Below are 23,370 nucleotides of genomic sequence, written 5' to 3'. Positions count from 1 at the left end.
TTCTCTTTTTCTATGTCTCTCTGTCTCTCTTTTTTATTTCGTCCATACTAAATTTCTGTACTAGCTTCTGTTTTTACCCACACTGCTGTACTGTTTCTGAGCGGACCTCCAGTAAAGTCCAGTAGCTAGCTGTATCCAATCATATACATGGCGTGGGTGTAACGGTTACATGCGACACCAGGAGACCATAATCGAAGGGAAAGTTTCACAATATATGAATAAGCAAAAGAGATAGCATCTTACGACATATCCAACGTAAATGACAAAGAGGCATGAAATATTTTCCCTCCAAATCAAACAATAATATCGCCAATATCTCGAAGATTCTTTCTATTGTGAAAAAAATGACGTGAATGAATTTTTAATTCATTTAATGATTTATCAACTCCTAATTTCGCATAAAGCTACCACTAGCTACTGTGAAGCCTCAGGGAGAAGCTATCTATGTTCAAATTGGAAATGTTTTTCGGTGGAAAGATTCGGCTTGCTCTGAATTTGGGACCGGGACAACGATATCGAATACTTAGAGTTTTTTATTGAGCTATCCCATAAAAGATCAAGCAGCAAAGAATTATGGCATTATGTTAAAACCATATCAGAGTATTACGATAGTGATTTTATTTGTTGGTTCCATGTCCTAACCATCAAAAAAATCAGGAGTAAAAGTTTGATTCTCGAAGGACTCATTCTTTTTCTATAAACTTAAGCGAAGCCGCGACTAAAATTTATTTCCTAAAATTGTCTTTAATGTAAACATTGTAAATATAAAATAGTTTATTTTATTTTAATTTTACTGATACATGTCTTTGAGCAGGTTCATTTGCGAAGCAGTTGCTCTGAAGTTGTTAGTTAGGTCTCCTTTGGAGACGCTCGGGCAGCTGATAGCAAATCCCACCCCTCCCGTGACTGAGCCTTTGCTCGCCCACATATCCTGGTGAAACTGGAAAGGCCTCTGGGTCAGTAGTGATCTCTCATTCATAAAATAATAATAATAAAATAAAAAAAAACATTTGCTTGGCAATAGTCCGTTTCTAATCAAACTAAATCATGAGCTAACCTTAATTAGGGTCGAATTTTGATCACTGGTTAAAACTTAAAATAACAGTTAAATTCACAATTATATAAATTGAGGATTTTTTTAATTAGTAGAAGTTGATCACTGAATAGAAAATAAATACCATGACATGGGGTAAATTGGGATCCTGGGGTAAATTGGGACAAACCTGCGGAAGATTCTCAAAGTACCTGTAGCACGGAATCTACCTAATTTTGTTTATGTTAATATTTATCAATGTATAGAAGAAAAACCAAGTTAACTATGGAAGTACTAAATATGAGTTAAGTTGGTCCCAAAAATTCGTCAAATTAAATTGAAAATAGTGGTTGAAAAGTGCGTTTTAAAACAGCTTACAGAACTTTTAAAAAAAGTAATATTATCGTTGTTTTTTCAGTAAGATCACAGTTTATATAAGTTTTTAATACACCTGGAAATACTACAACAAACGGTAAGTTGCAATATTCTTATTTTAAATACAATATTTCGACAAAATAAAAAATGTATAATTTTCCTTTCTTTTTGGGGAAAATTGGGACGTATGTGGGGTAATTTGGAACGAGACTGGAAAAATTAGGGACGAGAAAACACAAAATTGGAACGCCAAAAGACAAAATAGGGATGGATTGTTAGGGTTGTCACTGATATCTTATAATAGATTTTTTAGCCTATACTATCACTCAATTGCGTGATGTAAAGAAGGTTAATGTGTTTATCAGTTAGTTTATGTAAGTACTATAGGTAAAAGAAAAGTATATATATAATTACATTTTTTCGCGACATTTACCTTATAATATCTGCCCGGTCGTATGTCCTTTATAGCAATAAAATAAAATTAAAAATTAAAAAGAACTCAAACGAATCAAAACTTTTGTTATTTCAGAATCTATTCACGTGTCGAATCATGATTTTTTTAACATTCACAACGCACATACAAATAAAAACAGGCCTCAGATTTTAAATGTAACATTAATTAAAAATCCGAGATATCTAGGTTCCAATTATGAGTGAGTTAATTAATTGAGTTTAGTTATTTAGCTTAGAAAGAATTTCTTTTATTTTTGTTATTATAGGCAGTAATCAGATAAATCTGCTTTTTTATCTTATTCACCTGATATCTTACTCTTGCTCAAAGATTATTTTGAAAATGTTGATTAAATAAAATTGTATTATTGCATTTCCAGTCCTTTTGTTTTCTATTTTTTATTCTATTTTATGATTTTGTTTCAGAGTTGTGATTTTTAAGGAAATTAAATAATAATTTTCTAAAATATAACATGCACATACTTTTTTTGATCATTGTATTGTTGATTATCATTCACGTCACATCGCTTCGGAATAGAAACCAGCTTAATTTACACTATGTTGTGTATTGTGCTTAAATTATGGATTGTATTCATCATTTCGGTCCATATAAATAATTGTATGGCACCTACCTACCTACCTATATATCGCAGTACCGCGAACTGACAACCCTTACAAAAATCCCAATTTAAACCTCACCCGTGTCAATTTACCCCGAATGCGGGGTAAATTGGGATGGCCATTATTTTTCCGATTATTTCTTTAAATTGAATAATTAAAATAATGTAACGGTTTTTATCACCTAGGTACGTTCAAGACTCAACTTATTTCTTTGGTTGAGCAGTGACTATTTAATTGGAACTATGTTAAAATTCAATCTGAAGTTCGATTTTGTCCCTATTTACCCCATTTTACGGTAAACGTCTTAGAATTGTAATAACGGCTATTGTAAACAATAGATACAAATTTTTGTCTCTGATCTCGAGTATCGCAGATGATATGTGGGCGGCGATCTTGTTTGTTAGTACTAGAACAGCAGAATCTTACAGAAGTAGTCGCGTACCTCCGAAACAAAGGTACTGCGTTTTCATACTGTTAATTATCTTGTATTGTTGGTATGGAATGGAAAAATGATGAATGAAAAATGCAATCTAGTAGTATTATCAGAATGATATATTTATTTTATATATTTTTTCGGGTTATGTCGGAGTTGAACCGACTAAAACCTCCTGTCGATCAACAACCAGCATCCAAACCTCGCATGAGACAGAACTCATGAAAAGGCAAAGGGGAGAAAGTGAAGCGTTTAGTGCGAAGCACATTTCTACCACCCCCCCACCCCCTCGGGACGCCGGACTGGCGGTCGTCGGCGCCACGACCACCAGCCCTCTCGGTCAGCAGGCTATCCGAAGCCCGCCTAATATTGCGCATGTAGTAAATAAATACAACAAGTGTCCATAAATACATTTTCTTTACATAAATAACCTTTATCATTTTACTCAAAGAAAGGTTTTCTTGACAATATGCCATTTACAGATGAGCCTCATGACTCACATCATATGTGTGCCATGTGTGCAACGCTTATTTTGGCCGATACCTCAACCGTGTCGCCTAGAGGGAACCGATGACGCAGTACCACTCTGGAGAGGAGAACTCTCCGGAGCACACGCTCACGCCCTCGTCGCGGTCATAGGAGAGGACCTGTCGCTGCTAACCGTCGTGGCTACGAAGTCCGGCAGCGATGCGTCCTCGAACGCGATGTTTGACTTTTGTGAATCCATCATCTCACAGAAGGAGGCAGCAGAACAAGAGAGAGAGAGAGGTCTGCAGCGATCTTCGTCGTCGAGCCGGAGGCCGGAGGAGACATCATGAACCTACGTATGAGGCGTAGGTATACCCCCTGTATAAGGCGGCCTCTCCCGGAGTAGTTCACGAGACGACCTGAGGAGTGGAGGTCACGCGACGCGTTACCATTATTCTAGCGCGCCGTTCAAGAGTAACAGTATAAGAGTGACCAGTTGGTGGTGTATCGCGTCTAGACCCGGCAGGCTGATTCCGACCCAGCGGGGCATCCGGTACTACGCTAGGGTAACGCTGATATAGCCTGTTAAGGATATCAGTATAGGTGAAAAAAGTTTTTACTTGAATGGTAGGTGAATCCAATTTGTGACATAAATATGATGATAGCTGAAATATTTTAAACTCACGGCCTGAAAATGACAATTTGAAACTCACGCACGATCATTCGCGCTTCTTTACGCACATGGCGTAATATTAACAAAAATATTTTAATCTGAACTAAATCCGTTTTTTTTCAAGGCTATCGCATCATTTCAGAACTTTCAATTAACATTGTGAAGTGATCACTCCCGTTGGCCTCTTAGAAACCATTAAGGGACCCTACTGCTGGAGAGGACGAGGACTCGGAGAACTTGGATCTAAATAAGCAAATTAATTATCGAATCCAAAAGTAAGTCTATTGGAATTTTTACATAAGAATAAGAGATAGAATATACTCACAAAATATAAACCAGTTCCATTGAAAATTAGAACTTGTAACAAAACTACCAAACGCAATTTCTTTTTCTCTTACAGTAGAAAGAGACGAGAAAGTCGACTTCCTAAGGCATGATTCACTTTGCAAAACGCATTTATACACCTCCATAAGGGTTATAAGATCCCAGTGCTATTCGGTCTGTAAGCTAGGTTCTATGAGGTTGTGCAGAAATATGTAGTACCAGGACATAATGAGCACGTTAGAGTTCGTTTTTCATGTAAACTCCATCTTGTGTTCATAGTCCAAATTGCGATGAGTCGAGGTTCGAGTAGAGAGCCGCTCATGAACCCAGTTCTTTAGTAAGTCGACAGATGGGACTTGTAACTCAAAATCCTTAAATTAAATACTGACAATATTATAGTAATAAAATTAAAAAGAATTTAAAATATATCGCTCGATTTTCACCGTGGTCACGCATTATCTTATCTGAGTTAATAATGAAAATTTTCAGTAGAGTATGGTCGCCCTACAACTGCCGACCCGAAAGAACATTACTCGAGACTTCAATTTTTTTGCCTCAAATAGAGCAACACCTTAATTTAATAAATTTAGGCTAGAAAATCTTACGAGCTATTAATTTTGATGATTGACTTCAATACTTCAGAAAATTCGCGTCAGGATTCTCGAAATACCACAACTATCTATCCCATAATTGGTGTTACTCGGTTTCTCATACGAATTGCTTATCGTAGTGTCCTCGGGGTATTTTTACCGCATAGCATTTGCGGATGCATGTTTGTTTGAAGTTGTAAATTTATATTTTTATAGAGAACGTTTTCGGTTTCATTTTGAAGTCACATTAATTCAAATTGTCTTGTATACAAAAAGTTGTTGCGAAAGTATCTTAATTTATTTTTTCTAGAGAGTAAGTAGAGCAAAGCTTATGAAGTTTATCTTTAAACGAATAAATACAGTGCGTTGTTAGAAAAAATTATGTTGTTATTGCTTAGATATTGCATATTGTATAAACGTAATAAGATCGCGAGCCATTTTAATTTTTGCCTGTTCTGGGAGCGACAGGTCGTAGCTCTGTTCCTCCGGCCCTCACCCTCTTCTGATTAAATCAGTTGCGGGATCCAAGACACGTAGATTTTCCCTCTGGTTTCCAGGGCCTCATCGTGCAGTTCACAAGGAATTATCATTAACAAATACATAGTTTCCAATGGTGTAAAGCCGTAATGTGAATGTATATACGTCTCAGTACCACCACTTTGGCTATTTCTGCAGCGAACCGGTCATGTGAAGGGAGGGCAAGCGTTGTGCAATTCCATTGAGACTGAGTCTTCACGTTCAAGGTGGCTTTATTCATGTTGTGACTCCTATGGGTTCCGGCCGCCACTTAATGAACTCGTTCTCTCCACTCCGCGAAGAATAAATAATAAATTGGAAAACCTGTCTTGTGAGTACGAATAAGGACACTTTTTGATAATTTGTAAAGTTAATTTAATTATATTTGACTTTGACCTAGCATATATTTTATTTTAATTTTAACTCTCTGTTTTTCTATCTGTGCAAGCTTCGAAAATTGATTGTAACTTAGTCTGTCTGATCGAGCTTTCAGTAGCTGTCATACATTGCGTGGGTGTAACTTTTGAATGTGATACTAGGAGATCATAATTTAAGGGAAAGTTTTACAATGAACGAAAGAGTAAAAGAGACAACATATGGCGTATTCAACGTAGATGAAAAAGAAGAATAAAATGTTTTACCCGACACCAAATATATACTCATCATTGACATCTGGAATGGTTAATATAATTGTTTTACACAAATGTCTGGTTTCGGAGACATTTAAAATAACACTAGAAGTCGATCAGTACTACAAAATAAATAGCCAGAACAGTTGCTTAGAATAAAAATAAGAGCGATGATAAACAGTAGATTTGTCTTGTCCTTTGTCTCTCTCTGATCTCGATGTTGCGAATAATAAGTAGGCGGCGATCTCATTTCTCTATACCAGAACAACAGAAGCTTACAGAAGTAGTCGGATTCCTCTTCAACGAAGGTGCTACGTTTTATTACTATAACTGATATGTAATCAAAATTATTGCAACTAAAATTATTAGAGCTTAATAAATTTGTTGAATGTCACAGTTCGAAATAATTTAGCTCCAGGAATGATAATCAGAGATAAAACCAGCGACCTTCTCTTTTTAATGTCAAATGCAAATTGTCACAGCATAATTTGGAGCACAGTAAAAATAAAGTTTAAATGTTAATTTTTTTGGTTAGAGCTGAATTTTACTGGTGTTTTTACTAATAATGACGAATCATGACGAATTGGAACCGCTCATAATACAGTAGTTCATCGCGGAGAAGCAGTAGAAATAAAAGGGCCAAATTTGAGTAAACGGCTTATTTGTCAATCAATTGACATTCATGTCTGTCAATTCTACGAATAACTTGACATCAGGTGTATCGTGAACACGTTCGCCGATTTATTGCAATAAAACATATTTATTATTATCTTCTTCTTCTTCTTCCTAGTGTTTTCCCGGTCTAGTACCAGGACCCGCTTTTCTACTCCTAAGCTCCTCCACTTTGCCCGGTCTTCGGCATTCTTCTGTGTGAGGCTATTCTCCTCCATACCGACCAGCGCTTCTTGGGTTTATTTAATTATCTTAACAACTAGCCGTACCCGCCCGCTTCGCTGGGCATTTAAAATTAACATAATTATTTATTGTCATTATTATTAGGGAGTCCAACACTCATCCGGAAGAATCCAAAAGGTAGACGTTAAAGGAACGAGATCTTCCGGTGTCTTACTTAATATGGGTGTTCCTCAGGGTTCCATATTGGGTCCCTTCCTATTTCTTGTATATATCAATGATTTACCTAAGTTTATTGAAACCCGTCACGAGGTCGTATTATTCGCTGATGATACATCATTATTGTTTAAAATTAAACGACATTTGGAAGATTATGACGATGTGAATGATGCTATCTCGCGCGTGGTACATTGGTTTAGTGTTAATAATCTGTTATTAAATAACAAAAAAACAAAATGCATAAAATTTACCACACCTAATGTTAGACAAGTTGACACTAATATTACTGTAAGTGGAGAGACACTGGAGCTTGTGGATTCGACAGTTTTTCTTGGTATAACAGTTGATTCTAAGCTGCAGTGGGGTCCTCACATATGCAAGTTAGCGAGTAGGCTTAGTTCTGCAGCGTTTGCGGTAAAAAAAATACGAATGTATATTAATGAAGATACGGCACGCCTGGTTTATTTTAGTTATTTTCATAGTGTTATGTCCTATGGCATTTTGCTATGGGGCAATGCTGCCGATATCGAAACGATTTTCATCCTGCAGAAGAGGGCTATTCGTGCTATTTATAATTCGGCGGCTCGAATTAAGAAAATAAGCAACTCTTTTAGGGGGCTGGGTGTACAGCTTTTCAACAAGATCCCACTAAACGTTCAACTACTACCTGTTAATAGATTTAAGAAAACTGTTAAGGAACGTTTGTGCAACAAGGCATATTATAAAGTTAAGGATTATTTACTAGATGGCACTACGTGGGTATGAGGCGCTCGCTCCTGGCCTTTTCATTTTTCATTATTATTATTTTTTTTTAGACTTGTTTTTTCTTTTATTGTGAATATTTCTATTTATTTAAAAAAAAGAAAATATTTGAGAAAAAACAAAAAAAAAGCCCGCTGAGTTTGTTTCGCCGGTTCTTCTCAGGACTGTGGCTTTTTTTTGGAACCGGTGGTAGAGTTAACATTGTTATTTGTATTTTGACATTCAACAAGTGTGTCATACTGACATCTAAGTTGAAATAAATGATTTTGAATTTGAATTTGAATTTGAATTTGAATATAAATATTAGCCTATTCATTAAGTACATGTATTTCCTACATGAAAACGAAGTTTCAAGTTAATCGGATGTATGGTTCAGTAGTTAAAACGGAACATCCGTAAAAACCACTGTAGATTTATATATTGGTATAGATATAGATAAATAAAAACATTTATTAATATCGAAGGTAAAAATTTAAATGGATATCTACGGGAACTAACCAACTATAGAAATTTTCTAAGAATCTTCTTCCTAGTAAGAAGTTACCTGACCTGCCCTCTGTGTTCGAAGATCATTAAATGGCGTAGCTCCGTATAATTCGTAGCCAGACTAGAACAAGATGTACACACACACATATAAACGTTTTCCCTTGACTGACTCGAGTTTCCGCTTTGATTTTTTTTTTCCTACCTAAGCTGGTAGCCTGGAGTGGCTATTTCAGCGTAACCGTAACTCAAACCTGACGACGATGCTAACACGAACCCTAGCAAGAGTCGTGCTTCGCAGAATCTACCACCGGATCGGAAACGCGACCCACTGAGAAGATCCGGCGAGAAACTCAGTGGGCTGTGTCTGAGAGTAAATTTACTCGTCGAGCCTTTCGCCGCAAGCGACGGGTTCGACGAGAACGGTGACCGGTGCTTGAAGTACCTAGAAGCACCGTTAGTGGATCGGGAGGATCCGAGATGACGTGTTTTGGGCGACGTCGACTGCTTTCCATTCTGTCCGCATGATCGGGAATGTAGTTACCGGCGGCCACGATGAGAGGGTTCTCGTGTCGTGCCGCTTTATCGAAGTGGCGCATCGACGCCGACTGTAGATACTTACTGATGGACTCTTAGTCCAGGTCGTCATGGAGGTCGACGTTCCTGACGAACCACGGGGCTCCGACGGCTATCCTGCAAAAACGGGATTGAATGATTTGGAAGGATTTTAAGTGAGTGCGGGCCGCGTGAGCGAACACTACACTTGCATAGGTCATGACGGGGCGTATGCAAGTTTTGTAGAGTGTCACCTTATTTCTAAGGGACATTTTACTTCGCCTGCATATCGTCGGGTAGAGACGTCCTAGAATGAAGGCGGCACGGTCGCGTACCGTCTTAATATGAGGGCGGAATGTCATCCTTCTGTCGAGGGTGACGCCTAAATATTTGACCTTCGGGGCCCATGGTGGTAGCTGCGGTCTGAATTCGCCGATGAAGCAACGCCTTCTTCCTACACGAGTAGTAGATGGCAGTGTCATCGGCGAAGAGCGCCAGATGGGTCTCCGGAGACCGGGGTATATCATTGATATACAAACTGAATAGTAACGGGGAGAGGGCGGAGCCTTGCGGGACTCCGACTGTGACGTGACGGGGGCGGGATCGCGTTCCCTCGACTCGATATCGGAACGAACGGTTCGACAAGTAGTCTCGTATGATGAGCACGAGTCTGTCTGGCACTCCCACGTTATACAGTTTGTATATCAAACCGTTGTGCCAGACTTTGTCGAACGCCTTCGCTATATCGAAGAAGAGGGCTCCTGTCGGGATGGACCCGCTTAGTTTTTCGGTTGGTTAACATCCAACGTTTCCGGAACCAATGTCACGGCTACGATCTGGAGTTTATTTGCGATTAGAGACTTGTTTCTATACAAATAGTAAGCGAATGTGTTATCGGCGAAGCGTGAATTTAAATAGCCCACATGAGATATGAGGTAGAAGTCACAATTTTATGGCAAAATTAAATTCAACCAGTAACAGTTCAAAAGAAGTTTTCAACCTATTTTTGCTCATAATAACATTTTAATTTTATTCTCCGTAGTTTTGTTAATACTTTCATGAACTGCTGCCATCTGTTGTTTCGTTAAAAAAACTGACTAGAACTAGACTAGAACCACTTATTCAGTTTTATGATATCCTGGTGGCATCTTGAAGAGTTGACGCGTGTTCGGAGTATCGAGTGTGCGCCCAACGAGGTTGGCATATTGCGCATGTATTTTATTTACATAACAAGAAATACGTTTCCGCTACTTTATTGTGTTTAATAAATTGTATTTGATACAAAAAATGTTGAACATAGATTAACTACTAACTATACTGTCTATTACTTATTTGATGAATTTTTTGGTGGAAGGAAGTTCTCAACATTTGTCATTAACACATCAGTTTTACGACTCACATCATTAAGTAATAAATAATTCGTTTCAAAAGGTCGTCTTACATAAATCGTTATCATAAGTAAAATTTGATAAATAAAGAGTTTGTTTTCGACCCGAAAGGACAAAAAGAAGACAATTGAAACTTCAGAATAGTATAAGATTTGATGTGTCTGTCTTGTGATTACGAATAAGGACTTCTTTTGAAAGCATATAAAGCTAAATTCACTATAGTTGACTTGACCAAAAGAATCACTTTTCTATTTCTCTATGTCTCTCCGTCTCTCTTTTTTATTTTGTCCATACTAAATTTCTGTACTAGCTTCTGTTTTTACCCACACTGCTGTACTGTTTCTGAGCGGACCTCCAGTAAAGTTCAGTAGCTAGCTAGCTGTATCCAATCAATATACATGGCGTGGGTGTAACGGCTACATGCGACACCAGGAGACCATAATCGAAGGGAAAGTTTCACAATATATGAATAAGCAAAAGAGATAGCATCTTACGACATATCCAACGTAAATGAAAAAGAGGCATGAAATATTTTCCCTACAAATCAAACAATAACATCGTCAACATCTCGAAGATTCTTTCTATTGTGAAAAAAATGACGTGAATGAATTTAAATTAATTTAATGATTTATCAACTCCTAATTTCGCATAAAGCTACCACTAGCTACTGTGAAGCCTCAGGGAGAAGATATCTATGTTCAAATTGGAAATGTTTTTGGTGGAAAGATTCGGCTTGCTCTGAATTTGGGACCGGGACAACGATATCGAATACTTAGAGTTTTTTATTGAGCTCCCCATAAAATATCAAGCAGCAAAGATTTGGCATTATGTTAAAACCATATCAGAGTATTACGATAGTGATTTTATTTGTTGGTTCCATGTCCTATCCATCAAAAAAATTCAGAAATAAAAGTTTGATTCTCGAAGGACTCATTCTTTTTCTATTAACTTAAGCGAAGCCGCGACTAAAATTTATTTCCTAAAATTGTCGTTTAATATCACAATGTAAATGTAAATAGCTTATTTTGTTTCAATTTTACTGATACATTTCTTTGAGCAGGTTCATTTGCGAAGCAGCTGCTCTTGAGTTGTTAGGTCTCCTTTGGAGACGCTCGGGCAGCTGTTAGCAAATCGCACCCCTCCCGTGAGTGAGCCTTTGCTCGCCCATCTATCCTGGTGGAAACTGGAAAGGCCTCTGGGTCATTACTGATCTCTCATTCATAAAATAATAATAATAATTAAAAAAAAGCATTTGCTTGGCAATAGTCTCGGGGGGATCGGGGAATCGTTTAGTGCTCGTTAGGCTCAGCGAGTTAATTAACTGACAGAAACAGCCTACTGAGTTTCTCGCCGGATCTTCTCTGCGGGTCGCGTTTCCGATCCGGTGGTAGATTCTGCGAAGCACTGCTCTTGCTAGGGCTAGTATTAGCAACACCTCCGGTTTGAGCTTCGAGATCTCACCTATTACGCTGCGCTTGGGTAACGCTGATATAGCCTGTTAAGGATATCAGCATAGGTGAAAAAAGTTTTTACTTGAATGGTAGGTGAATCCATTTTGTGACATATATGATGATAACCGAAATATTTTAAACTCACGGTCTATTTCGTGATATGTTTCCCACTAGAGTCGTTGAGTCGTTAGCTATTAGACGTGAGCACCATCTGGATGAGACCCTTTTTATCATCAGCACAATTATTATTGCGAATTTAGAGTTAAGACGGTTGTTCGCCGCCTCTTTGGGATCCAATGAATCCTTCTTGAAAGTGTAGGATTTTCAAAAATGCATTACTAAAGAATGTAATTTTGGAAATGAAAATTTGAAACTCACGCACGACCATTCCCGCTTCTTTACGTGCATGACGTAAAATTAACAAAATTATTTTAATCTGAACTAAATCCGTTTTTTTTGAAGGTTATAGCATCATACCAGAACTTTCAATTAACGTTGTGAAGTGATCATTCCCGTTGGCCTCTTAAAAACCATTAAGGGACTCTACTGCAGGAGAGGACGAGGACTCGGAGAACTTGGATCTAAATAAGCGAATTAGTTATCGAATCCAAAAGTAGGTCTATTGGAATTTTTACAGAAGAATAAGAGATAGAATACAGTCACAAAATATAAACCAGTTCCATTGAAAATTGGAACTTATAACAAAACTACTACTAAACGCAATTAATTTTTTTCTTACATTAGAAAGAGATGAGAAAGTCGACTTCCTAAGGCATGATTCACTTTGCAAAACGCATTTATACACCTCCACAGGGGTTATATAATCCCAGTGCTATTCGGTCTGTAAGCTAGGTTCTTTGAGGTTGTGCAGAAATATGTAGTACCAGGACATAATGAGCACGTTAGAGTTAGTTTTTCATGTAAACTCCATCTCGTGTTCATGGTCCAAATTGCGATGAATCGAGGTTCGAGTTGAGAGCCGCTTATGAACCCAGTTCTTTAGTAAACCGACAGATGGGTTCCTTTTTTTTTTTTTTTTTTTTTCGGGCCGGGGGCCGAACCTCCTACGAGGTCCCCGCGCCTAGGGGGCGCGCGGGGTATGTGAGACTCAACGATCTGCAGGTGTTGAGAGCAGATCGCGGGCCCAAGGATTTTAGGGCCCACCCACTAAACGACTCCCCTGCACTCTTACACCCGACGTCCGATCTCCGTCCGGGGTCAGAACCCGTTCAGAGTAGGGGGGTTCCCGCGGTCAACACTACAACCAGACACGCGGCGCCACCCCGAGGACGCCCGACCGACGGGTCGTCGAGGCGATAGTCGACGACCAACGACGTCGGTCTCCGCGGTACGGCAGCCCTACCAGGCCGCCCGGGCGGTGCCGCTGGTGTTCCGGGATACCCCGCTGGGCCAGAACCAGCCTGCCGGGTCGGAACGCGATACACCGCCGACCGGGTTGCTCTTCAACAGTATGTTCGGCGACGACAGCGACGACGAAAATGCGGACCGCATCGCAGTCCGCAGCCGCCGACGCGCCGTCCCGTCCTCCTGGTGCCAGCGCGCTAGAGTGACGGTAGCGTGCGGCGCAGCCTCAACCCCCTTAGGTCGCCCCGTGACCATCACCGGGAGGAGACTGCCTCCTCATAGGGGCTGGAGCTGGACAAACGCCCTCCTCCGAACCCCGGCTCGACGGCGGCGGCACGGCGCCGAGAGGGAAGAAGAGCTCTCCCTCTCCCGTTCCGCCGCCTCCTTCTGCGAGATGGTGGACTCGCAGAAGTCGAGCATCGCCTGCCAGGACTCGTCGCTGCCGAGCATCGTAGCCACGACGGTCGGAAGCGACAAGACAGATGGGTTCCTTAGCTCAACATCGTCCTTATATTAAAATATATCACTTGAATTTTCACCGTGGTCATGCATTAGATTAACTGAGCTTTGTTTGAAGTAAATTCATATTTTTCTAGAGAACGTTTTTGGTTTCATTTTGTAGTCACATTAATTCATATTCTCTTTCATACAAAAATTATGTTTGCGAAATTATCTTAAATTATTTTTTCTAGAGAGTAAGTGGATCAAAGTTTATGAAGTTTATCTTCAAACGAATACACTGCGTTGTTAGAAAAAATTATGTTGCTATTATTGCTTGGAAATCACGTGTTGTATAAACGTTATGTTACAATCCATATTTTTTACTTGTTATTTATTGTGTACCTATATTTTCTTTTTTAGCTTGTAATGTGTATTGTGTGGCTAGTAAATAAATAAATAAGAACGCGTGCCATTTTAACTGTTGCCTGTTTTGGTCAGGTTGTCAACAGGCCAGGTTGCCAGGTTGGTCGTAACAACCTGGTTCGACGGGTCGTAACTCTGTTCCTCCAGCCCTCACTCTCTTCTGATTAAGTCAGTTGCGAGATCCAAGACACGTGGATTTTTCCTCTGGTTACCAGGACCTCGTCGTTCGGTTCACAATAAATTATGTTATCATTAACAAATACACAGTTTCCAATGATGTAAGGCCGTAATATGAATGTGTATACGTCTCAGTACCACCACTTTGGCTATTTCTGCAGCGAACTAGTAATGCGAAGGGAGGACAAGCGTTGTACAATTCCATTGAGACTGAGATTTCACGTTCAAGGTGTCTTCATCCATGTTGTGACTCCTATGGGTTCCGGTCACCACTTAATAAGCTCGTTCCCTCCACTGCGCAAAGAAAAAGAATAAATAAATAATAAATTGGAAAATCTGTCCTGTGAATATGAATAAGGATACTTTTTGATAGTTTGTAAAGTTAATTTAATTATACTAGTGGTCCCCTGGTAGTCGAAATTCGACTATAACTAATGGAAATTATAAGTTTGTACACTATTATGATTTTGTTGTCAAAGACTATTATATAAAATACTTCTTTAATCACAGATTTCGTCAAAACTACATTTTAGACAAATATGAATAAAGAGAAAACAATATTTAATCTATTCTCAGTTTGACAGCCTATAACTGACAGACAGCAAAGAAAAGTTTGACAATAAACAAAAAATATGCATGCGTGTGTGCGTCAAATACATGGTAGTGTGTGTAATATTTTTTTTTTGAATTAATGTATATTTTAGGCATAATTAAAAAAAATATTAGCATTCTGCACTCATTCTCTATATTCTCTATAAGTGTGGGAAATTTCATACTCCTCCGTCCGCGCAATTTTCGTGAAAAGCGATACAACGTTTTCTTTCACGTATTAATATATAGATTTGACTTGACCAACATATATTTTATTTTTATTTTAACTCTCTGTTTGACTATTTGCCCGTGCAAGCTTCTAAAACTGAGATTGTGCTTAGTTTGATCGAGCTTTCAGTAGCTGTTTTATACAACCTCCAATCAATCATACATTGCGTGGGTGTAACCATTGCATGCGATACTAGGAGATCATAATCTAAGGGAAAGTTTCACAATGAACGAAAGAGTAAAAGAGACAACATATGGCGTATTCAACGTAGATGACAAAGAAGAATGAAATGTATTACCCCGATATCAAATATGTACTCATCATCAACATCTGGAATGGCCAATAATTTTTTTACACAAATGTCTGGTGGTTTCGGAGACATTTAAAATAACAGTAGTAGTCGATCAGTACTAGAAAATAAATAGCCAGAACCGTTGCAAAAATAAGAGCGATGGTAAACAGTAGATACGATCCCTTGTTTCTGATCTCGAATGAACTTTTTGGCGGGAACGGGAGGAGTGAAGTTGTGTGATTTGTTTTATTTTGTCAATTTGGTGTTTCTTGAGGTTTAAATGTGTAATAACGGTGGTTTATTATCTATTTAGTATCTGTGAAACTGCACAAATGTGGGAAAATGAAACAAAGCTGCTAAACGTAACTTCTCGGGATCCCCCAGAAAGTCCACTGAAATAGTGTCAGTAAATGACCACCATTTTACTGAGATTATATTTCATCCCATATCATCTCATCTCATTTCATTTCATTTCATTTCATGCCATGTTTCATATTAATCAACTTCCATTTCGTAAAATCATTTTTCATTTATAAAAGTTTTTATTAATATTATAAATTAAAATATGACATGACTTAACGGTCTTAGTTACCAAGTCATAAAATCCCTTATAACAAAAAAAAAAGATCTCGAGTGTCGCGAATAATAAGTAGGCGGCGTCTCATTTCTCGATACCAGAACAACAGAAGCTTACAGAAGTAGTCGGATTCCTCTTCAACGAAGGTGCTACGTTTTATTACTATAACTATTCTTGTATTATTGGTATGATATGTTATCAAAATTATTGCAAGTAAAATTATTAGAGCTTAATAAATTTGTTGAATGTCACAGTTTGAAACAATTTACCTCCAGGAACGATAGTCAGAGATAAAACCAGCGACCTTCTCTTTTTAATACGAAATGCAAATTGTCATAGCATAATTTGGAGCACAGTAAAAATAAAGTTTAAATGTTTATTTTTTTGGTTAGAGCTGAATTTTACTGGTGCTTTTACTAATAATGACGAATCATGACGAATTGGAACCGCTCATAATACAGTAGTTCATCGCGGAGAAGCAGTAGAAATAATAGGGCCAAATTTGAGTAAACGGCTTATTTGTCAATCAATTGACATTCATGTCTGTCAATTCTACGAATAACTTGACATCAGGTGTATCGTGAACACGTTCGCCGATTTATTGCAATAAAACATATTTATTATTATCTTCTTGTTCTTCTTCTTTCTAGCGTTTTCCCGGTCTAGTACCAGGGCCCGCTTTCCTACTGCTCCACTTTGCCCGGTATTCGGCATTCTTCTGGGTGAGGCCTCCATACCACATCCGACCAGCGCTTCTTGGGTTTATTTAATTATCTTAACAACTAGCCGTACTCGCCTGCTTCGCTGGGCATTTAAAATTAACATTATTATTTATTGTCATTATTATTAGGGAGTCCAACACTCATATAAATATTAGCCTATTCATTAAGTACATGTATTTTCTGCATGGATACGAAGTTTCAAGTTAATCGGATGCATGATTCAGTAGTTACAACGGAACATTTGTAAAAACCACTGTAGATTTATATATTGGTATAGATATAGATAAATAAAAACATTTCTTATTATCGAAGGTAAAAATTAAAAAGGATCTCTACCAGGACCTAGAACTAACCAACTAGAAATATTTTAATGTCCTAGTGAGAAGCTATAGAGTGGACCTGCCCTCTGTGTTCGAAGACCATTAAACGGCGTAGCTCCGTATAATTCGTAGCCAGGCAAGAGCAAGATGCACACACATATGAACGTTTTCCTTTGACCGACTCTAGTTCCCGCTTTGTAAGAACAGGATTGTGTTTTTCGTTTGGTTAACATCCAACATTTCCGGAACCACTGTCACGGCTACGGTCTGGAGCTTATTTGCGATTAGAGACTTTTTTCTATACGAATATTAAGCAGACGTGTTATCGGCGAAGCGTGAATTTAAATAGCCCACGTGAGATATGAGGTAGAAGTCACAATTTTATGGCAAAATTAAATTCAACCAGTAACAGTTCAAAGGAGAGTTCAACCTATTATTGCTCATAATAATATTTTAATTTTATTCTCCGTAGTTTTGTAAATACTTTTATGGGCTGCTGCCATCTGTTGTTTCGTTATAAAAACAGACTAGAAGTACTTTTTCAGGTTTATGATATCCTGGTGGCATTTTGAACACTTGACACGTGTTCAGAGTATCGAGTGTGCGCCCAAAGAGGATGGCTATAGCGCATGTGCAGAATACAACAAGTGTCCATAAATACATAACCACTATTTATTTTTAAATAGTTCATAAATTGTAGTCGACACAAAAAATATATATATTTTTCATTAATTGTTTGATCATTTTACTCAAAGAACCTTAAATTAACAGAAAGTTACTCTACAAAGAGCAACATCCGTCATGTACAGCAGTATCCGTCAACTTAATGTACATAGCTTAGCTTATATCTAAATAGATGGGTAACGGAATCTTATAAACAAAATTCACTTACTTCAAAAATTTCCGCACGTATCAAAGGCCGATGACAACACAATAACAGTTTTACTATCGTAGTGCAGTCTTATATCTATCTAGTCGAGAGCCATCAGGTCTATAAAATTAGTGTTTTTGTTGATATTTCAGTATTATATATAGAAACTGTTATTAAAGTTATTAAAACTAAAATCTATTAAATCCATAACCTTTTTTTTTTTAACGCTGGGGAATCCATTTACGGATACCCGGTCGAGGGGGGTAACGGACCGGGTTATGTCGGACTCTGGCGCCTCCTGAGAGGAAGAAGGGGAGAAGTGAAGGGCCGAGGTCCTTCACCTCCCCCAATTTGGAGGTGAATTTTGAATTAAAAAAAATTTGGTGAATCCATAACCTGCGTTTTGCAAGTAGACAAAACAAATCCCGTAATGGGGATTTTTTCCCTGTGGTCACAAAGCCCCTAAAGAGGTTATGTACGACGACGACATACTAGGATCTCATGATGATACTGGAGTCTTATTTAACGCTATATTTTATTTATATTTATAATGACATCTCGCGTGTTTTATACTAATATAGGATCACCGAGAACTCTCAAGTTAACCGGTAGGTAGATCTGATCAATGATTTCTATAATGGTTACCAATTTTTTTTAGATTAAACTCACGGCCTCTCTCGTGATATGTGTCGCACCAGAGTCGTTATTAGAAGGTGAGTCCACTTTTTTTATATATTTTTTATTGTCCGTGTAGGCAGACGAACATACAGCTCACCTCATGGTGAGTGGTTACCGTCACTCATGAACTTAGTCAAGCCGCTGCCTACCGCTTAATACTCTCCTCAAGCTCCTTCTCGTTTTAAGAAGGATATGTCGTTACGCTCGGGAAACACCGTGAGGGGAGCTCATTCCAAAGCTGGATGGTACGTGGCAAAAAGATATCTCGAAACGCACTTTGGCTAGCCACTTTTTATCTTCAACACAATTGTAAATTTAGAGTGTAGGCGCTTTTTTTTTTTTATTGCCTTTGTAGGCAGACGAGCATACGGCCCACCTGATGGTGAGTGGTTACCGTCGCCCATGGACTTCAGCAATGCCAAGGGCAGAGCCAAGCCGCTGCCTAGCGCTTGTTTGTCGCCTCTTTGTAATCCAATGAATCTTTCTTAAAGGCGTAGTATTTTCAAAAATGGATTCTTTTAAAACGTAATTATAAATTTGGAACTCGTCTACGCCCCAGTAACATTCCTGCTTCTTTATGCACGCAAAATAAACTATATTTTAATACAAATTAAATTCGCTTTTTCCATGATTATCGCATCATACCAGAATTTTGTGAAGCGCTTTTTTTGTCTTGCTTAGATCTGTGGACGAGCTCACAGCCCACCTGGTGTTAAGTGGTTACTGGAAAGCCCATAGACATCTACAACGTAAATGCACCACCCATCTTGAGGTAATAAGTTCAATAATAAGATATAATTTATTTTCAAGATCTCGTCAAATATTCTAGAACGCTCCTTAAATAATTTGAATTACATATAAATGCGTCCAAGCGGTGCGCTTTGTACACAATAGTAGTATTATGCCTAATAATTATTAATAATAATGATACTTTGATGGGAAATAGTTAAATAACTTAAAAACGTTAACATGACAGGCTGTGGTATACGTAGTAAAGTGTCGACTAAACCAACCCACCATTACATTCTCGCCTATGCCTAACCGGGTAGCTTACAAAACTTAACTGTATAGACGGCACCACAAACGTCTAGTTCGAAGAGCTTCTAGCGTAAGTATCCTCGAGCAAGCATTGTCTTCATATGCACTTTTGATCTATGTAAATATGCAAATTAATTATCTAGTCCAAAAGAGCAGTACATAAATAAGAATAATAAGTAGAATATAGTCACAAAACATAAATCACTTCCATTGAAAATTGGAACTTGTAATAAAACTACTAAAGGCAATTTATCTTTCTCTTACATTAGAAAGAGACAGGAAAAGTCGACTCCCCAAAGCAAGATTCTCTTTGCTTGCAAAACGCATTTATACACCTCCGTAGGGTTATAAAATCCCAGTCCTCACTCAGTCTGTGATGAGGCCCTTTGAGGTTGTACAGAAATATGTACTACCAGGACATAATGAGCACGTTAGAGTTAGTTTTTCAAGTAAACTCCATCTCGTGTTCACGGTCCAAATTGCGATGAATCGAGGTTCGAGTAGAGAGCCGCTCATGAACCCAGTTCTTCAATTAACCAACAGCTGGACTCCGTAACTCATAAGCGTCCTGATAACAATTTCAAAATGAAAGAGGTATATCTCAACTTTTAAAAAAATTTCGTCGTGATCACTCTATACTAAATCTACGTCAACGGTTTTTTTTCAGTGTGCCTGGCAGCCGTTGAAAGGACAAACGGAAAATGATCGAAACCTCAGAATAATAGATTTCATGTGTCTGTCCTATGATTATGAATAAGGGCTTCTTTTAAAAACACAAAAAACTAAATTAACTGTAGTTAGTTGACTTGACAAAAAAAAAATCATTTTTTATTTTGCCTCTCTGTCTTTTTGTTTGTCCATACTAAGTTTCTGTACTAGCTAGCTTCTGTTCTTTACCCACACTGCTGTACTGTATGTACTCTTTCTGAGCGGACCTCCAGTCCTAGCTACCTACCTACCTGTATTTATCATAAACATGGCGTGGGCGTAACGGTTGCATGCGACACCAGGAGACCATAATCGAAAGGAAAGTTTCACAATGAATGAACGAGCAAAAGAGATAGCATATTACGCCTTTCCAACGTAAATGAAAAAGAGGCATGAAATATTTTTCCTTGAAATTAAACATTGACCACTAACATCTGGAATAGCTCGTTCTTTTTCTCATTAAATGTCTGATTTCGGTGACATGAGATACAACGAACGTTATGAATTTAAATTAATTTAATGATTTATCAATGAGTTAAGTTTTTTTCCGTATGTATATACATAATTCGACTTTTTCTTTTTATCGATACAGCAATTGGATTTTTGCGGTAGCATTGTTACCAGTGTCGAATTTATAAAAATTATCAATTTGTTAAATGACAAACGTTGTAGAGCGGAATGTAATGATGATGATCTATTCTAATCAGAGAAGCCACGTCCAGTGATTTTGATTCATTTTCCGACACTTGTGCACCTTCACGGAGGCTAAATGGTTCATAAACCACCGTTAATTCATGTTTGAACATGAATAATGTTTCTTCAACTAACAAAACAAAACAATTTCCAAGATGAACAAGATGAATGTGTATTAATATTATATCTTCTGTTAGTATGGTGTATTTATATAGCGGAGTGATAATATATAGGGATAAGCTGTCTATGTTTAAATTGAAAATATCTTTGTATGGAAAGTTTTCCGGGTTTCTCTGAATTTGGACTTGAACAACGATATCGAATACCTAAACTTAAAGCTTTTTATAGAGCTACACCACAAAATATCGAACAGCAAAGAATTGTCATCTTATTAAAACCGTATCACACTAATGTGATAGTGAGATTGTTTATTTATTGGTTTTACATCCTAACCACTCAACCTGTCATTGTGAAATTTTTACAAATTGTCAGGGCTACAGAAAATACAGAAATAAAACTTTGATATGAGTCGACTATTATCAAAGCCGGCAATCTGACTTTTGGACAATGATGGTAAATCAGAAAAACGAATTATTGACTTTGTATTCCATTGGCAGTCACAAAACTCTTCGGAACGACATCTTAGATAAATAACAGGTTAACTATTAACCTTTATTTAATGCAGGTTTTGAACCGTATTCTTTGAAGGAGACGATTATATTCAAATTAATCTGTATTGACATATCAATAAAAAACTTTTGTCCAAATGCACAGATTGCCACCTTTGATAATAGACGACTCATATTCGAGTGATATATCATTTTTCCACTAACGCAAGTTAAGCCGTGGCTAAATGCCAACTTATCTAATATATAAAATTCTCGTGTCACAGTTTTCGTTGCCATACTCCTCCGAAACGGCTTGACCGATTTTGATGAAATTTTTTGTGCTTATCCGGTATCTATGAGAATCGGCCAACATCTATTTTTCATCCCCCTAAATGCTAGGGGTAGTCCACCCCTAAATTTTTTTTTTATTTTTTAGACAAAAATTTTTATTTCAATTTTTTTATGATACAGCATACAAAAATACATACAACCCTAAATTTTCGCCCCTCTACGATCAACCCTTATTTTTTATTTGCTAATTAAAAATTTTAAATTTTTTTGCGAGAATTTTGTTTTTATTTTGTCATGACGTAGAATAAAAAAATTCATATTACTCTGAAATTTTCACCCCTCTATGATCAACCCCTATTTTTTATTTGTTAATTATAAACTTTAATTTTTGTGGCAAGATTTTCATTTTTATTTTTATTTCGTCATGAATTAAAATAAAAAATCTGATGTTACTCTCAATTTTTCATCCCTCTATGATCAACCGCTATTTTTTATTTGTTAATTATAAACTTTAATTTTTTTGGCAAGTTTTTTATTTCATTTTGTTATGACTTAAAATAAAAAAAATCATATTACTCTCAATTTTCACTCTTATATTATGATCAACCCCTATTTTTCCACCCCGATTAATTATTTTTTTTCTATGCACAGATCTGCAATAAGGTTGCAAGATAGCAATCAAATTTTATAATTGTAGTACGATAAATTCTTATTCAGAGTTTATAATTTCAAGTTCCTTTAATTATGATTTTTTTAAAATTGAATTTGATCTCCCGCCCTCGCCGGTCGACTACTGATCAACTATCAATTGATCAGCTATCCCCGCCAGGTGTCACCACTCATCCAGCAAACATCACGTAGTAGGGATGAGGACGAAGCCGGTCTCCTGTCTTACTTACTCACTATACATCATAGATTATACACTTAATATATAATTTGAGAGCTATACAATACTATACATTTTTCAGCCATGTTTTTTTGGTTTTATTTGTGTATCAATAGTATGTTCAGTAGGTCTGAGAATCGGCTACTATCTATTTTTCATACCCCTAAGTGAAAAGGGTTGTCCACCCCAAACATTTATTTTTTATTTTAATTTTTTGGATATTTTTTTTGTTTATAACGAGGTATTATGTGGTTAAATGAGGTTTTTTTTCTACAGTAGAATTTCCCTAGAAATCTTATTTAAGGCAACACAACGTTTGCCGGGTCAGCTAGTCTAATATATAAAATTCTCGTGTCACAGTTTTCGTTGCCATACTCCTCCGAAACGGCTTGACCGATTTTGATGAAATTTTTTGTGCTTATCCGGTATCTATGAGAATCAGCCAACATCTATTTTTCATCCCCCTAAATGTTAGGGGTAGTCCAGCCCTACATTTATTTTTTTATTTTTTAGACAAAATTTTTAATTTCTATTTTTTTATGATACAACATACAAAAATACATACAATCCTCAATTTTCACCCTTCTACGATCAACCCTTATTTTTTAATAGCCATTTTAGTAATTTAATCATTTTTC

At 37.4% G+C, this 23,370-nt stretch overlaps 1 long non-coding RNA gene across 1 annotated transcript; it reads left to right on the top strand.

Annotated features, from left to right (window-relative positions):
• The first annotated feature begins 1,152 nt into the window (after positions 1–1,152).
• Positions 1,153–22,373, top strand: LOC134198777 (uncharacterized). Its single transcript, XR_009972968.1, has 4 exons — positions 1,153–4,328; positions 5,643–5,814; positions 18,489–18,543; positions 20,214–22,373. It is a non-coding gene; the product is annotated as an uncharacterized LOC134198777 (long non-coding RNA).
• The last annotated feature ends 997 nt before the right edge of the window (positions 22,374–23,370 follow it).

Source organism: Bombyx mori, chromosome 1 (assembly GCF_030269925.1).
Source record: "Bombyx mori chromosome 1, ASM3026992v2".
Classification (NCBI taxonomy): Eukaryota; Metazoa; Arthropoda; class Insecta; order Lepidoptera; family Bombycidae; genus Bombyx; species Bombyx mori.
This window is presented reverse-complemented; position numbering and strand designations above follow the sequence as displayed.